Here is a 17915-nt window from a genome sequence, read left to right on the forward strand (position 1 = left end):
GGCTTTAGAACTGAAGGCTTTAATACATTAACAATGAAACTACTAACACAAATTCACCCGTTCAGACTGAAGGGGTCCTGCCGGAGCAGGGGGTCTTATACCCTGCCACCGGAGGCGGGACCCCACTGGAGTGTGCCATGATAACACTTAGGACAGGTAAACACCCTAACCCAACAACATAGTACAACCCCCATAACAACAACACCCTAGCCCAACAGTAACACAATAACAACCCCAGTGGTGAACCAACGATGGTTCACCACATTCACCCCTCCTTTAGGAACCAAAGGTGGCGGGGTGGATGAAAACAGACAATGACAAAAAAAATAACAGGATTCACAAGTCCAGACGGTCTGGAGGACCACACCGACGCTGCGATCTTCTCAACACCGGTTGCGAAACCGGAGCAGGTGCTTGCGGTGGCTCTCTCAAAACAACATCTGGCTGTCCCCTCAAAGACTCCCGGGCCGGCCGGCCCTGATGAGGCGATGGTGTAGGGGATCCTGGAACGTTTGGTGGTGGTGGTGGTGGTGATGATGGTGGCGCCGATCTCCGAGTCTCAGGCAAGCTGTACATGGGAGTAAAAGTGTTATGCACTGGTCCCGGTGCTGACCGCGCCACGTCTGGGGAAGTAATGAGGAGTAGTGGATCTGTGACTGGGGGAATAGGAGCGACAGGAGTTGCTACGTCCCCTGCGGGCGCCAGGTCTCTAATGGAGACAGTGTCCTCTCGCCCGTCAGGATATGCCACATAGGCATACTGAGGGTTGGCGTGGAGGAGTTGGACCGGTTCGACAAAGGGGTCGGACTTGCGAGCCCTCACATGGCGCCGCAGAAGGACGGGTCCTGGGTACGTCAACCAGGCTGGCAATGAGGTCCCCGAGGACGACTTCCGAGGGAATGAGAACATCCTCTCGTGGGGAGTAGCATTGGTTGCCGTACACAGGAGGGAGCGGATAGAATGGAGCGCAGTTGGAAGGACCTCCTGCCACCGGGAGACTGGAAGGCCCTTGGATTTCAGTGCCAGTAGGACAGCCTTCCAGACTGTAGCATTCTCCCTTTCCACCTGTCCGTTACCCCTAGGGTTGTAGCTCGTGGTTCTACTAGAGGCAATCCCGAATGAGAGCAGGAATTGCCTCAAGTCGTTGCTCATGAACGACGAGCCCCTGTCGCTATGAATATAGCAGGGGTACCCGAACAGGGTAAAAAGCTCACTGAATGCCTTGATGACGGTGGCAGTCGACGTGTCCGCACAGGGGAAAACAAACGGAAACCGGGAAAATTCGTCTATTATGTTAAGAAAATAGACATTCCGATCCGTTGAGGGAAGGGGGCCCTTAAAATCTACACTCAGCCTCTCAAAAGGGCGAGTGGCCTTGACCAAATGTGCCCGGTCTGGTCGATAAAAGTGTGGTTTGCATTCTGCGCAAATCCGACAACTTCTAGTAACTGACCTGACCTCCTCCACCGAGTAGGGTAGGTTGCGGGCTTTTATGAAGTGGTAGAGTCTGGTGACTCCAGGATGACACAGATCATTGTGGAGAGCCTTCAAGCGGTCCTCCTGCATGATGGCGCATGTTCCGCGCGAGAGGGCATCCGAGGGCTCATTGAGCTTCCCTGGACGATACATAATATCGTAATTATAGGTGGAGAGCTCAATTCTCCACCGCAAGATCTTATCGTTCTTGATCTTGCCCCTCTGCGTGTTACTGAACATAAACGCTACGGATCGTTGATCCGTGATCAGGGTGAACCGCTTACCTGCCAGGTAATGGCGCCAGTGTCTGACTGCCTCCACAATGGCCTGAGCCTCCTTTTCCACCGCTGAGTGCCGAATCTCTGGGCCTTGAAGGGTGCGGGAAAAAAACGCGACGGGCCTGCCTGCCTGGTTTAGTGTGGCGGCTAGGGCGAAGTCCGATGCATCACTCTCCACCTGGAAAGGGATGGATTCATCCACCGCGTGCATCGTGGCTTTCGAGATGTCGCTTTTCAAAACCTTGAAGGCCAATTGGGCCTCCGGCGTAAGTGGGAAGGTCGTGGACTTAATGAGCGGACGAGCTTTGTCCGCGTAGTTGGGGACCCACTGTGCATAATACGAAAAGAACCCGAGGCATCTCCTCAGTGCTTTCGTGCTAGCGGGCAAGGGAAGTTCAGTGAGTGGGCGCATACGGTCTGGATCAGGGCCAATGACCCCGTTTTCCACCACGTATCCGAGGATGGCTAACCTATGCGTACGGAATACGCACTTCTCCCTGTTATAGGTCAGATTCAGGCGAGATGCAGTGCGTAGAAAGTGTTGGAGATTCGTGTCGTGGTCCTGCTGGTCATGGCCGCAGATGGTGACGTTATCCAGGTACGGGAAGGTAGCCCGCAACCCGTTCTGGTCCACCATTCGGTCCATAGCACGCTGGAAGACCGAGACCCCATTGGTGACACCAAATGGAACCCTGAGGAATTGGTATAGACGACCATCCGCCTCAAAAGCCGTATATTGTCGGTCCTCTGGGCGGATGGGGAGTTGATGGTAGGCGGACTTAAGGTCTATGGTAGAAAACACTCGGTACTGCGCAATCTGATTGACCATATCAGAAATGCGCGGGAGAGGATACGCATCCAGCTGCGTGTATCTATTAATGGTCTGACTATAGTCGATGACCATCCGAGGTTTGTTCCCGCTTTTGACTACCACGACCTGCGCTCTCCACGGACTAGCACTGGCCTGTATGATCCCTTCCTTGAGGAGCCGCTGAACCTCAGATCTAATAAAGATCCGGTCCTCAGCGCTGTAACGCCTACTTTTAGTAGCAATGGGCTTGCAGCCAGGTACCAGATTTTTAAAAAGGGATGGTGTCGTGATCTTCAGGGTGGATAGATTGCACGCGGGGCGCTTTGGGCAATTTGGAGGCTGCGGCTGGTTCCCTACTGCCAGTGAAGGGAGTGGCCCACCGTACTGTAGGATCACACTCCTCATGTGGGCCATAAAGTTTAGTCCGAGGAGAATTGGCGCGCAAAGGTGAGGTAGCACAAGGAGCCTGTATTGCTCGTAAACTGTGCCCTGTACCTCAAGAGTTACCATACATTGTCCTTGGATCGGTACAGACCGGGACTGTGATGCCATGGAAATTGTCTGTTTGGCAGGGAGAACCCGGAGTCCACACCTTTTAGCAGTTTCAGGGTGTATGAAACTTTCGGTGCTCCCACTGTCAAACAGACAATTCACAGTTCTGCCACTAACCTTTACCTCCATCATAGAATGTTCCAGTCTGTAATGCCTGGTCTGATCCAGAGAGATCGACGCCACCGTTGGCCCCTGGGCGTCACTGCATGCTGCCGATGTGGATGCTGAGGACCCCTGCTGGTCGCTCCTAGTCGTCGTGGACCATGATGGCCGCCCCCATGAATCGCATGTGGCCGAGGGCTCCAAGCGCAGCGACTCCTGGTGGTCTTCCTCCTCCTCTGTCTGCCACGATGGCGCCGTCCTGAGATCGCACGTGGTCGGACCTCGTGGGTACTGCAGCGCCGAAAGAGATGGTCTCCGTTCTGGAGGGTTACAAGCTGCACTGCCGTTTTTAGGTTTGGACCTGCAGACTTTGCCGTAGTGGCCTTTTTTACCGCACTGGCTGCAGATTGCCGTTCTTGCCGGACACTGTTGCCGTGGATGCTTGGCCCCACCGCAAAAATAGCATCGCTGGCCACCTGGAGCTGCCGCCGTCGTCGAATCGATCTGGGAGCGCGGGTTCGCGGGGCGAGGAGGGAGCAGAGCTTGCTCCAACCACGTTGACTGCACGTGGTCCTCGGGGTACAGCGCCAAGCTCTTCGACGCCGCCTCCAACCTCACGGCCATCCCCATTGCCTGGGTCAAGTTGAGTTTCCCCTTTTCTAATAATTTAAGTCTGATGTACGAGGACCCTACCCCTGCTACGAACGCGTCTCGGGCGAGGTCTTGCATGTACTGCTCGGCGGAGACATCCTTACAGTCACAACCCCTGGCAAGCTGCAGGAGTTCATTGGCGTAGTCTTCTATGGTCTCGCCCGACTGCCGACGTCGTGTAGCGAGGAGATAACGAGCGTGAATCTCGTTGGGTGGCGTAATGTACCTATTCTTTAGGAGCTCGACGGCACCCTGGTAAGTGGAAGCTGCACGAATGGCTAGGTAAAACGTGTCGCTTACCCTTGCGTGGAGGACCTGGAGTCTATCACTGTCTGTAGTGATAGCTAGCGAGGCTGCCAGGTAGTCCTCGAAGCACTTCCACCAATGTTCGAACGTGTTAGCTGCACCGACCGCACGTGGGTCCAGTGTCAGACGATCCGGTTTTAGGATCTGTTCCATATTCTCAGTTAATGTATTAAATTGATGCACCTCAATGAGCACCCGGAAACAAGGCTTTAGAACTGAAGGCTTTAATACATTAACAATGAAACTACTAACACAAATTCACCCGTTCAGACTGAAGGGGTCCTGCCGGAGCAGGGGGTCTTATACCCTGCCACCGGAGGCGGGACCCCACTGGAGTGTGCCATGATAACACTTAGGACAGGTAAACACCCTAACCCAACAACATAGTACAACCCCCATAACAACAACACCCTAGCCCAACAGTAACACAATAACAACCCCAGTGGTGAACCAACGATGGTTCACCACAGTATTCCACCTGTTATTATTGTTTATGTGGTACACTCCGTCCGGCTCCGCCTTCTTACAGGAGTATAAAGGTCACTGCTACTTCCTAGTAGCCTTTAGTCTGGGATAATATTGTTAAGTAGTGTGCTCCTATTTTGTCGTGAATAAAAGCCTTTATTCGCGGGTACGTCCTAGCCTCCCGTGTGAATCAATCGCGCATCAGAGTCATAGTCATACAGAGCATGTCCAAAGTTGTGCGGGTTAGGTTGATTGGCCATGTTAAAATTGCCCCTTAGTGTCCTGGGATGCATAGATTAGAGGGATTAGTGGGTAAAATATGTAGGGATATGGGGGTAGAGCCTGGGTGGGATTGTGGTCGGTGCAGACTCGATGGGCCGAATGGCCTCTTTCTGTACTGTAGGGTTTCTATGATTCTATGAGAGCAGAAAAGGCCCTGTAACTTCTTTGGTTAGCCACCGTTGGACCACTTTTTTTCAGGGAATGCAAATTTAATACAAATTATGAATGAATCCCTTAAATGCTTGTCTTTACTTATCTCCCACCACATCTTTTAATCTAGTTTCCCAATCAACCTTAGCCAAACTTGCCCCTTGTACCTATATAGTTTGCTTTATTCAGATTTTATATTTTAGTTTTGAACTAAATTACTCCCAAAGTCAATGTAAAATTCTATCATATTATGATCAATATTCCCTAGACACTCTTTTAAGAACAAAGAACAAAGAACAATACAGCACAGGAACAGGCCCTTCGGCCCTCCAAGCCCGTGCCGCTCTCTGGTCCAAACTAGACCATTATTTTGTATCCCTCCATTCCCACTCCATTCATATGGCTATCTAGTTAAGTCTTAAACGTTCCCAGTGTGTCCGCCTCCACCACCTTGCCTGGCAGCGCATTCCAGGCCCCCACCACCCTCTGTGTAAAATATGTCCTTCTGATATCTGTGTTAAACCTCCCTCCCTTCACCTTGAACCTATGACCCCTCGTGAACGTCACCACCGACCTGGGGAAAAGCTTCCCACCGTTCACCCTATCTATGCCTTTCATAATTTTATACACCTCTATTAAGTCTCCCCTCATCCTCCGTCTTTCCAGGGAGAACAACCCCAGTTTACCCAATCTCTCCTCATAACTAAGCCCCTCCATACCAGGCAACATCCTGGTAAACCTCCTCTGTACTCTCTCCAAAGCCTCCACATCCTTCTGGTAGTGTGGCGACCAGAACTGGACGCAGTATTCCAAATGCGGCCGAACCAACGTTCTATACATCTGCAACATCAGACCCCAACTTTTATACTCTATGCCCTGTCCTATAAAGGCAAGCATGCCATATGCCTTCTTCACCACCTTCTCCACCTGTGATGTCACCTTCAAGGATCTGTGGACTTGCACACCCAGGTCCCTCTGCGGATCTACACCCTTTATGGTTCTGTCATTTATCGTATAGCTCCTCCCTACATTATTTCTACCAAAATGCATCACTTCGCATTCATCGGGATTGAACTCCATCTGCCATTTCTTTGCCCAAATTTCCAGCCTATCTGTATCCTTCTGTAGCTTCTGACAATGCTCCTCACTATCTGCAAGTCCTGCCAATTTTGTGTCGTCCGCAAACTTACTGATCACCCCAGTTACACCTTCTTTCAGATCATTTATATAAATCACAAACAGCAGAGGTCCCAATACAGAGCCCTGCGGAACACCACTAGTCACAGGCCTCCAGCCGGAAAAAGACCCTTCCACTACCACCCTCTGTCTTCTGTGACCAAGCCAGTTCTCCACCCATCTAGCCACCTCCCCCTTTATCCCATGAGATCCAACCTTTTTCACCAGCCTACCATGAGGGACTTTGTCAAACGCTTTACTAAAGTCCATATAGACAACATCCACGGCCCTTCCCTCGTCAACCATTCTGGTCACTTCTTCAAAAACCTCCACCAGGTTAGTGAGGCATGACCTCCCTCTCACAAAACCATGCTGACTATCGTTAATGAGTTTATTCCTTTCTAAATGCGCATACATCCTATCTCTAAGAATCTTCTCCAACAACTTCCCCACCATGGACGTCAAGCTCACCGGCCTATAATTACCCGGGTTATCCTTCCTACCCTTCTTAAATAACGGGACCACATTAGCTATCCTCCAATCCTCTGGGACCTCACCTGCATCCAGTGAAGAGACAAAGATTTGTGTCAGAGGCCCAGCGATTTAATCTCTCGTCTCCCTGAGCAGCCTTGGATAGATTCCATCAGGCCCTGGGGATTTGTCAGTCTTTATATTCTCTAACAAACCTAACACTTCCTCCCTTGTAATGGAGATTTTCTCCAACGGTTCCCTCCGAGACACTCCCAGTCAACACATCCCTCTCCTTTGTGAATACCGACGCAAAGTATTCATTTAGGATCTCCCCTACTTCTTTGGGCTCCAAGCATAATTCCTCACTTTTGTCCCTGAGAGGTCCGATTGTTTCCCTGACAACCCTTTTGTTCCTAACGTATGAATAAAATGCCTTGGGATTCTCCTTAATCCTGTCTGCCAAGGACATTTCGTGACCCCTTTTTGCCCTTCTAATTCCCCGTTTGAGTTCTTTCCTACTTTCTTTGTACTCCTCCAGAGCTCCCTCCGTTTTTAGCTGCCTGGACCTACCATACGCCTCTCTTTTCTTTTTGACCAGTCCCTCAATTTCCCTGGTTATCCATGGTTCTCGAATCCTACCCTTCCTATCCTTTTTTACAGGCACATGCTTGTCCTGCAGCCCTAACAACTGTTCCTTAAAAGACTCCCACATGCCAGATGTGGATTTACCCTCAAACAGCCTCTCCCAATCAAGAGCTGCCAATTTCTGCCTAATCCCACTAAAGTTAGCCTTCCCCCAATCCAACACTTTACCCTTGGGCCACCACTCATCCTTTTCCATCACTATCCTAAAGCTAACAGAATTGTGGTCACTATTTGCCACATGTTCCCCTACCGAAACTTTGAAGACCTGACCGGGCTCATTCCCCAGTACTAGGTCCAGTATAGCCCCCTCTCTAGTCGGGCTATCTACATATTGTTCCAAAGAACCCTCCTGTACGCATTTTACAAATTCCTCCCCATTCAGAGTCCCAGCTCTCAGCGATTTCCAGTCTATGCCAGCGAAATTGAAGTCTCCCACGACAACAACCCTATTTTTCCTGCACCTGTCCAGTATCTCCTGACATATCCATTCTTCCACTTCCCTTGGGCTGTTGGGGGGCCTGTAGTATACCCCCAACAAAGTGACTGCGCCCTTCCTGTTTCTAAGCTCCACCCAGAGTGACTCGTTACACGACCCCTCTGAATTGTCCTCCCTCTGCACCGCTGTAATATGCTCTCCAACTAATACTGCTACTCCCCCACCTCTTTTGGCCCCTCCTCTGTCTCGTCTAAAACACTTGTACCCCGGAATATTCAGCTGCCAGTCCTGAGCCTCTTTCAACCAAGTCTCTGTCACCGCAACCACATCCAAATTCTTCGTGAGCATTAAGGCCCTAAGTTCGTCTGTCTTACCTGCTACGCTCCTTGCATTGAAGTATAAGCACTCCAGACCTCCAGGCCCAGTGAGGTCATCCTCCCCCAGAGTGCTCTTCTTCTTTGCCAGCCTTGTCCCAGCCCCAAGCTCGTCCCCAGCCACTACACTTGTAGACCTAATATTTTGATCCCCATCCCCCTGCCATACTAGTTTAAACCCCCCCGAACTGCACTAGCAAAACTTCCAGCCAGGATATTCGTGCCCTTCCAACTTAGTTGTGACCCATCCTTCTTGTACAGGTGCCATCCTCTCCTGAAAACTTCCCATTGATCTAGGAAAATGAAGCCCTCCCTCCTTTTAATTCTCTACATAATACTGAATCATAGACTGTTCTGAAGTTGGTTCCTCTGCCTGCTGATCTGGAAAACTAACTTGGTCTCACTACTATTACTGCAAATTTGATTTGTCCAGTCTATATGAAAATTAATGATGTTGTAACCAACACAGATGAAGGAGCGGTGGACCACAAGGAATAAAAGCCAAGTCTTCAATTATTTATGCACACTTTGATATTCAATTATATAGTAGATTAAGGGGTTACTAAACTATAAAAGAAAAACACTTAAAAGGCAAGGGAAGAAGAACAATCAGCTTTAAGTAAGTAGCTGGATTAAGCCAAACCGAGAAAAAGAAATACCTCGTAGGATTCAGATTTAATCCATCTGATTGAAGACACATCAAGAAGCAGAGATAAATGAATAACTGCGGTAAAATGAATAAATAAGGATAAAATAGATAATATCAATGCAGTCAGTGTGTCAGGGCTGAAGAATGTGGGAATTTGTCGACAATCACAGAGAGTCCTAATGTCTCCAATCCTTCTAGCTGAGAAACATTGAGCTGGAAGCACACTGACACTTACTTGGATAGAAACATGCTATTAAACAGCATTTCCTAACAAATGAACCTCCATAACATTTAATGAACATTTAAAATGGACAAGGTCAGTGAACTACTTGTGCGAATTTTGTCATGCTGAGTTGGTACAACAAAGAGGAATGCATGACAGACAACCAACAGGGTAAGGGAAAACTAGTGCAGGCAAGGAAGGAGAAATCGCAGAAGTTGGTCCTTGTTGTAAAATTGCATGAAACGCACCGTGAGCAATTCCTGTAGAAATTTAAAGGACAAAAATTAGGTTATGTGAATTTTAATTTTGCTAACTTTAAAATATGAAACCAATGTTTCAAGAGCAGCCAGGTTGCTTTTGTGGAACTCTGAGAAGCACTTTACTTCCCCTAGCCCCTGAAAGTTGACCTTCTCATCTTCTCTAAGGCTGGACAGCCAGCTCAAAGTAATATAGCAGGACTCAACTGGTCACAGCATGTCTACTTGAATCCTACAATGAAAATCTGTTTGTTAAGTTCATCATGAAATCCCTATTTGTAGGTTAAGAAGGTCAACCACCAGCGAAGATGTGTGCTCCAGCCACCTGTATAGATGGAAATTTAGCCACAGCGGGACTGGGACAGTAAGACTTACCTTGGCATTTTTGGGGCACTATTGCTTCATTGTTGCCAGGCATGAGACCTCAAAAATCTCCCTGACATTTTACTTCCATTTGCCATTTGTGTTGGCATTTAACTAACTTGACTCAATAAATAAAACCTATACTTTGCTGTCAGTAGTGTTAAGACCTAGGCCAGAAACTCCAAGGTGTTTTGTGAAGTTAGCCTAGACCCTAAGTTTTACATTTGATTTTGGCTTGGGTGAGCATAAGGTGTTTCACTCCAGGTATGATTCAAGTGACCCACTAGGAAGCTTTTATCAAACAAAGTTTATTTAAGAACACAGTTAAAGTATAACAAAAAGAATTAGCATAACTTTTACCAATTACACAACTTAAACATGACATCGCATAATCCTTAACATCTGTCTATCTATGTTGTTCCAATGTAAAGCAACCCCATAGACATATACCCTTCTTCAGACTAAGTTAGCACTAAAGCAAGTATGCTCACATGATACTGGTTTTGCAGCTTTGAACACCTATGTGAATTGGTCCTTTGAATGTTGGATGAAATATCTAAGGCTCACCAGTCTTGGAACTTTCAGAAAGCCTCTGGAAAGAGAGAGATAGAGGGATTATGATTTCTTCCACCAGCTCCTGGCAGCAACTGAAAACAAAACTAAAACCGTAATGCTCTGTGGGGAAAAAAGCTGTCCTCATTCATCCTCATTCACATGACATAACCTGAAAATCAACCCCAATCAAGCTCCACTCAGCAATCGCAGGGGATACATTAAAACCAGAGAACACTGCATTCGTTCAGATTAAAATCAACACTGCTTCGATTATCCTGCTTGAACAGCAATAAAGAACAGTGGTCACAGACAACACAGTGTTGACAAAATTCCAGAGCCTGCTAGAAACATCCCGCAGCGAACATGATCAAAATATACCTCTTAAAGGCACAGTACAATCACAGTATCCAGAAACTCTCAGAGATCACTATATGTCAATGGAGAGTCTGCAATAAGCAAGATTAAATGTTTGTATCCTGTTTGAGGACCATTTTATATAACAGGTGTGACATAACAAACAATTATTTAACAAGGGTTAAGCATGCTGTCATTGCTATAGCTAAAGTCTTCTGTTAATTTGTAGTTAAAAACAAATTTCTTAAATGCTCAAAGTGCCTACACACCCCTGAGGATTAAAAATCTATGAAGTGAAGTGATTTTTAATCTAATGACATTCTCTAGAATGATTTCTTCTATGGGAAGTGATGTTCTGTGTTTTACTAGTGAAGAAATGGTTTTCTAGACAGCAGTAGGCTTCTGGCCCAAAAAAGCTGATAACTTCAATATCCTTATCGTTAGTAAGCTAACATTAAACTGAAAAATGAAAGAAATTAACATCCTCCTGGTCTTCTATATGTTTTGACGTGGAGATGCCGATGTTGGACTGGGGTAAACACAGTAAGAAGTGTAAGTGTAAACACAGTAAGTAGTAAGAAGAACTTCTTACTACTTCTATATGTTTGTCAGGGTAGAAATTCTGACTGATTTTCAGCTTTCCAATTGGGTTTTGTGTCTTCTAGATGAAGACCACTACTGTCTCCCCTAAAATATATTTCCCTGTAAAAGATCCTAATTACGTGTGAGAAAAAAACCTTTAAAAGCATGATTTTTGAACCAAAGAAAGAAAATAACTAAAATAACTTATTTTAATGTTGACTGTGGTTCCTTGGGTCAAAACTTTAAAAACATGTATTACAAATATCAGAGGTTTCAGTGTGTGGGGAAACTAGAGATTAGATTTTGGCATTGCTTAACCTGAGACATTGGATAGGGAAGAGAATGGAATTGGATGTATGCATGGAATCTATGGCAGATGGACATACATGATAGTTTCTATCTCGCAAATGTTGAATGGGAGGAAATTGAAACTTGTCAAAGACCGGGTGGTGGGATTTTTCCATTCACGCTCTAAGTCCGGTGGAGGGTGCGAAGATCGACTTTTTCCTGCCAACCCCAATGGTGGATTTAAATGCTGTATGTCAGCTAACTGTTTCATTACTTATTTGCACATGGGAAAAATGTCATATTGTGGATGGCTGGCCTCTGATTCACCCGCCCCACATGAACTCACCGGTACCTCACTCTGGGTGCATAATTTAAATAGCAGCCACACACAGCTGTACCACTGTGCAGGATAGCTCCACTGAAGACATGGCCTCGAAAGCCAAGACAACGCAACCCCCAAATTCAGTGATACCTCCTTGGGCTGTTACCCGTTTCACCTTTCTTTCCTAGGCAGCTCTTCCAAGTGTCAACCAGCCCTGGAGACCTGCTGTAATGTCCTCTACCCCTGCTCTGGCCACAGGAGGTCCACCAATATCACCATACTGGATTGGAAGGCAGTGGCAGAGGTGGTCTGTGCTAATGCTGCACAAAAGAGCTCAACCATCCAGTGCAGAAAGATGATGAGTGATCCTGCCCATTCCACCAAGTCAATCACTTCATCACTCTCAACTCAAACACTCAGCAGCCCATTGGACATTCACTGGCATCTCACCACTACTAACCCAAAGGACCTCACTACTCACTCTTCATACACACCTTCGCATCTCCATCTGGCCTTATATCCTCTGGAGCTCATATCCACATCCCGTCCATGATTCCACTCAGCATCTACAACTGCCCTGGCATGCATTGTGCTCAAACTCTCTCCATGCAGGACAAGCTTGCACACAATCAGAGGAGGAGGTACCAAACAGCTGGTGGAGTAGCCGAGATCAAGTTCCTCACTCCCTATGAGAAGTGAGCCATCGTGCCGACTGGAGAGGATGTGGACTGTTTCTGTGGTGATGATAAGATTGGTGAAAATCACCCTAGTTAGGATCCTGTACCAGCTTATCCCTCAAACAACCACACTGTGAGTGCATTGAATGTTTTTTGAGTGCCCTGTTATGCATTAATCATCTATACTTTATTTCACAGGCACTTCTGCCAAGTGCCTGAGGCCCTCAAACAGCCAAACCCTCATCTCATGCCCTTATAACATTTCAGATTGGGAATGTTATATATTTAAAAGGTTTGCAGGTTGCTTTAAGAGCTGATCACATGATTTGATGGTAACATCATTAGGGTGTTGCCACAGGCTGCTGTTTTACTTTTAGTTTGTACTCTGTGCAGAGGACAGCTCCTAGAATAAATCTGTGGTTGTTGCTTTGAATCCATGTGTGCAAAGCATGTTTTTTCCTTTTTGTTAAAACCCACAAGCCTTAACATTGAAAGGAGCCTGAAAGAGCATTAACCTGCCTCCTCTGTCAGCAGAGGCAAACACATTGCTGGGACCTAATTCCAAAGCAGGCTCAGGATCACTATCTGGTGAACACAACACACAATCTGGTCTACAACAGATGGAGAAGGGATTTTGAAGCTTGCTGGCACTCAGGAGGTTGCTAAAGACTGGGATTCTGCTGAGTCCGAGTCAGGTAACAAGCCTCTGGGCTTGGTAAGTTGTTGGAGCTGCAGCAACAATCATGGGAACATCAGCAAGGGATATCGGCTGCATTTTTCAGATATCGACACATGATAGAGGAGTTCGTCCGCTTTCAGTCTGATAGCGTCTTAATAGCATCAGCATGTCAACACACAAGGTCAACACTGGTAGGATGGCAACTGCCATGGAGACTTTGGTCCAGGACATTGGTCTTGCGTTGTGGCAGAAGCTTCACTTTGTTGGTGTGAGCATTGGTGGTATCCATCAGTGGCTATGTGAGAGTAGGTGGGGCAACTCAATCCCATTCCTGCCTAGCCTTCTCCTCAGGGAGTCAGCTAGAGAGACTCAGACACCCATAGGGATGAGGACCAGCAGCTGGTTACCCCAGGGTCATCTACCCAGATGTGTTAAACATATGTATATAGTATTCATAAAGTGTAAATAGAATCCGATCCTTCTCACATAACCTCTTATGTGTGCCTCCTCTTTACGATCATATATGACAATATGGTCCTTCTTGCAAAGGGATATAGTCAGGTTAAGCAATTGAGAAACAGGGTGGTAGATGGAGCATAATGTGGGGAAGTGGGAAGTTATTCACTTTGTAGTATCCATGGCCTTCAAAGAGATAATGAGCAAATTAAAATAAAGACAATTTACATCAAGTTGTTATGCTCCATTTTGGTGTTTCCACTATCAAATTATGGGAGGTGTCACATATAAGACATTTTGAGAATAGTGATCTGGATTGCAAATTCTGGGAAGTGCACAAGCCACTTTTCTTTATTATTAGAGCTGAGACTTGTCACTTGTAATAGAAGAGACACAATGGTGCAGCTGTTGAGTTTATTTATACGTTACTTCCAAATGTCATTACATATTTATACTTCCTCTGAACAAACAATAGAACCCAAATAAAAACCCAGTCAGACAATATGAAAGATTGAAAGTAGCATGAATAATATTTGCTCTAAATTGTCAAAGCATTAAAATATTGAAGCATGGTGAATACGCATAGTGGACCCCACGGGGAAATGATTCATATGGTGGGGACTTAAAAGGTGGAATCATACACCATAATCACCATCCCTGGTTACATCCGGTTCCACCAGGAGGACAGACCCAGCAGAGATGGTGGCACAGTAGTATACAGTCAGGACAGAGTTGCCCTGGGATTGATTCTGGACCCCATGACATCAGGTCAAACATGGGCAAGGACTACCACTTACCACCTTCCCCCTCCCTCCATGCTTCAGATGATGAATCAGTACTCCTCCATGTTGAACACAACTTGAAGGAAGCACTGGGGGTGGCAAGGACATTTAATCTACTTTGGGTGGACGACTTCAATGTCTATCACCAAGATCAGCTCAGAAGCACCACTACTGATTTAGATGGCCAAATCCAAAAGGACATAACCGCTGGACTGAGTGTGTGACAGGCGGTGAGGGGACCAAGAAGAGGAAAAAACATAGTTAATCTCAACTTCACCAATCTGCCTGTCACAGATGCATCTGTCCAAAACAGTATAGGTAGGAGTGACAGCCGCACAGCCCTTGTGGAACCAAAGTCCCATCCTCACATTGAGAATACTATTGATTGTGTTGTACAGCACTGCCACACTCTTGCCAGCCCCCAATAAAGAAACGCACTCCCTCAGCTGCGATATGGACAGGAACCCAGGAAGCAGCACACAGGAAGGGCTGGCTGCATACCAACCCCCTTAAAGTAAGTGGTGCACTGACATGAAGGGAAGGTAAGGTCTGCAAGTGACCCTCTCCCGACCCCTCTCCCCAAAATGGCAATTCTGGGACCCTCACCCCAAGTTGAACTTATCTGTGTACCCCTGTGTACACCACAGAGGGTACTGGCTGCCTAAGTGTTCACCTCCGAAATTCTCCTTGGAGATGAAGGCGCTGGTTTCATACTTATATAGAACGCCTTCCAAACGGCGCCGGTGTGACTTCACACTGGCGCCTGTTGAACATCCAGTGAGGGGGGAGTTCCTGGAGAGAATGTTCACTAATGACATGCTAATGTATTAAAATGAGCTTCCTGCAGTCCCGCGGCATGTTTCACGCCACTCCACCACTAAGGGGCCAGTAAGTTTGGAATTTGGAAATTTGCTGATGCAAATCGTGCTCTCTGGATTTTGAGCACGCATCAATCACCATTCCCATATTGATATTAGGCTCACGAGTCTATTGTTCCCTGTTTTCTCTTCACCTCTCTTTTTGGGCTTACATTAACTACCCTCCAATCTGTAGGAACAAGTCCAGAGTCTAAAGAATTTTGGAAAATAACCACCAATGGATCTACTATTATTTAGGTGAGAATAGTTTCAATTTCTGCTTTATTTGAAGTAAAACAGTGTGATGTCTGGGAACATGGATTCATCATTTCAGATGTTTAATTGATCTATAGGTATCAGTATGTCCTGTAGAACTTCACTAAAACAGGCACATATCAATGTATTTTTGGTGAGAGAACTACTTTGCCATAGTATGATTTTGTTGTATCTGTTAGTGCTTGGTATAATTCAATTATAGGTACAGGATCGCTTTACAAAACTTAAAAAGTTATAGAAATAACAAAAATTCAATAAACATACATGTAAAACCAAGGCTTGGAAGTGATTGTTGCGCTAAATATAACACAACACATTCAGTTAATACATATTAAATTTAAAAGAACCATTGAGTTACAAAAGCTAATTACCGAACTTAATATTAAACTTACAAAATCAAAGATAGTTACGTACTGTGAAAGAAATTGACTTATTTTAAGCATCATAAGTTAAACTGCACTAATTTAGTGCACAAGGCTGAATGTTTTAACACTTGTTTTTCTTTGCACAATAGGTCTTTGAATTTAGAGAATGTAGCTGATCATTTTAATTGCTAGGGAGATGGATGGTTCCACTCCAGTAATAGTTCAAACTGGACGCCTTGCATCATTGGCCGTATTTTTTTCTCTCCTGTCAAGTGTAAGCCCCATGCTAAGACCAAGTCGTGTGACGAGCTAGTGTGCCAGAATTCAGCATAAAATCATATTGGGTTGACATAATTTGATTATTTGACTAATGCCATAACTGAACTACAAACTAATTGCAAATAATTATCAAAGTTGAACTTTCTACATCAGTTTCAGGACATCACTGCATGAGTTCCTTAGGGTAGTGTACTAAACTCAATCATCTTTGGCTGCTTTGTCAATGACCTGCCCTGATGACAGTATAATGTTTGGCACCGTTTGCCACTCTTCAGATACTGAAGCAGCTCATGTCAAAATGCAGCAAGAGCTGGACATCATCCATGCTTGAGCTGGCAATTGGTAAGTAACATTCTTTTTATTATTCATTCATCGGACAGAGGTGTAGCTGGCTAGCCAGCATTTATTGCCCATCCCTGCTTGCCCAAGGGCAGTTGAGAGTCAACTATACATTGCTGCGGCTCTGGAGTCACATGTAGACCAGACCAGGTAAGGACGGCAAATTTTCTTTGCTAAAGGACATCAGTGAACCAGTTGAGTTTTTCTGACAATCAACAATGGTTTCATGGTCATCAGTAGGTTCTTAATTGCAGATATTTTTTATTGAATTCAAATTCCACCAACAGCCATTGCAGGATTCGAACCCAGAATTCGTGCCACACAAGTGTAAGGCAATGACCATCTCTAACAAGATGGAATCTAGCCATCACCTATTGACATTCAATGGCATTACCATTGCTGAATCCTTCTTTGCTGAAGGATGAACAGCAACATGTAGAACAGCCCAACCCTAACCCCAACAGTAACATATATACAGACTCATAGTACTGGCCAGACCCTGGCTCAGTATTACCTGGTGGGAACCAACGATGGTTCACCACATTCACCCCTCCTTTGAAGACAAAGGCCGGCGGGGTACAAAAAAAAAATTGGTCATTAGTCTATAAGTTCAGACGGTCAGGGGGACCGCACCGTCGATGTGACCTCCTCAACACCGGCGATGACACCGGAGTAGGCACTCGCGGTGGCGTTCTCCCCAAGGCGGTGTCCAACGGTTCCTCCAATGTCTCACGGGCCGGTTGACCCCGAGGTGGTGACAATCTGCTGAACTCGGACACGCCTTGAAGTGGCGACCATCTCCTGGACTCAGGCAAGCTGTACACGGGAGTAAAAGGGTTAAGTGATGGTCCCGATGCTGCCCGCGCCGTGTCAGGAGGGGAAACAATAGTTGGGGGGTCTCTAACAGGAGGTATGGGAGCGACAGGGGTTTCCAAGCCCCCTGCTGGCGCCAGGTCTCGAATCGAGACCGGGTCCTCTCGCCCGTCAGGGTATGCCACATAGGCATACTGAGGGTTGGCGTGGAGGAGATGGACCTGTTCAACCAAAGGGTCGGACTTGCGGGTCCTAACATGTCGCCGCAGAGGACAGGTCCTGCGTACGTCAACCAAGACGGTAATGAGGTCCCAGAGGAAGATTTCCGAGGGAATGAAAACAGTCTCTCATGGGGAGTAGCGTTGGTTGCCGTACACAGGAGTGAGCGTATGGAGTGGAGCGCATCAGGGAGCACCTCTTGCCAACGGGAGACTGGAAGGCTTTTTGACTTCAACGCCAGTAAGACAGCCTTCCAGACTGTAGAATTCTCACGTTCCACCTGTCCGTTACCCCTAGGGTTGTAGCTCGTGGTTCTACTAGAGGCAATCCCGTATGAGAGCAGGTATTGCCTCAAGTCATCGCTCATGAACGACGAGCCCCTATCGCTGTGGATGTAACAGGGGT

This window comes from Mustelus asterias, chromosome 7 (genome assembly GCF_964213995.1).
Source record: "Mustelus asterias chromosome 7, sMusAst1.hap1.1, whole genome shotgun sequence".
Classification (NCBI taxonomy): Eukaryota; Metazoa; Chordata; class Chondrichthyes; order Carcharhiniformes; family Triakidae; genus Mustelus; species Mustelus asterias.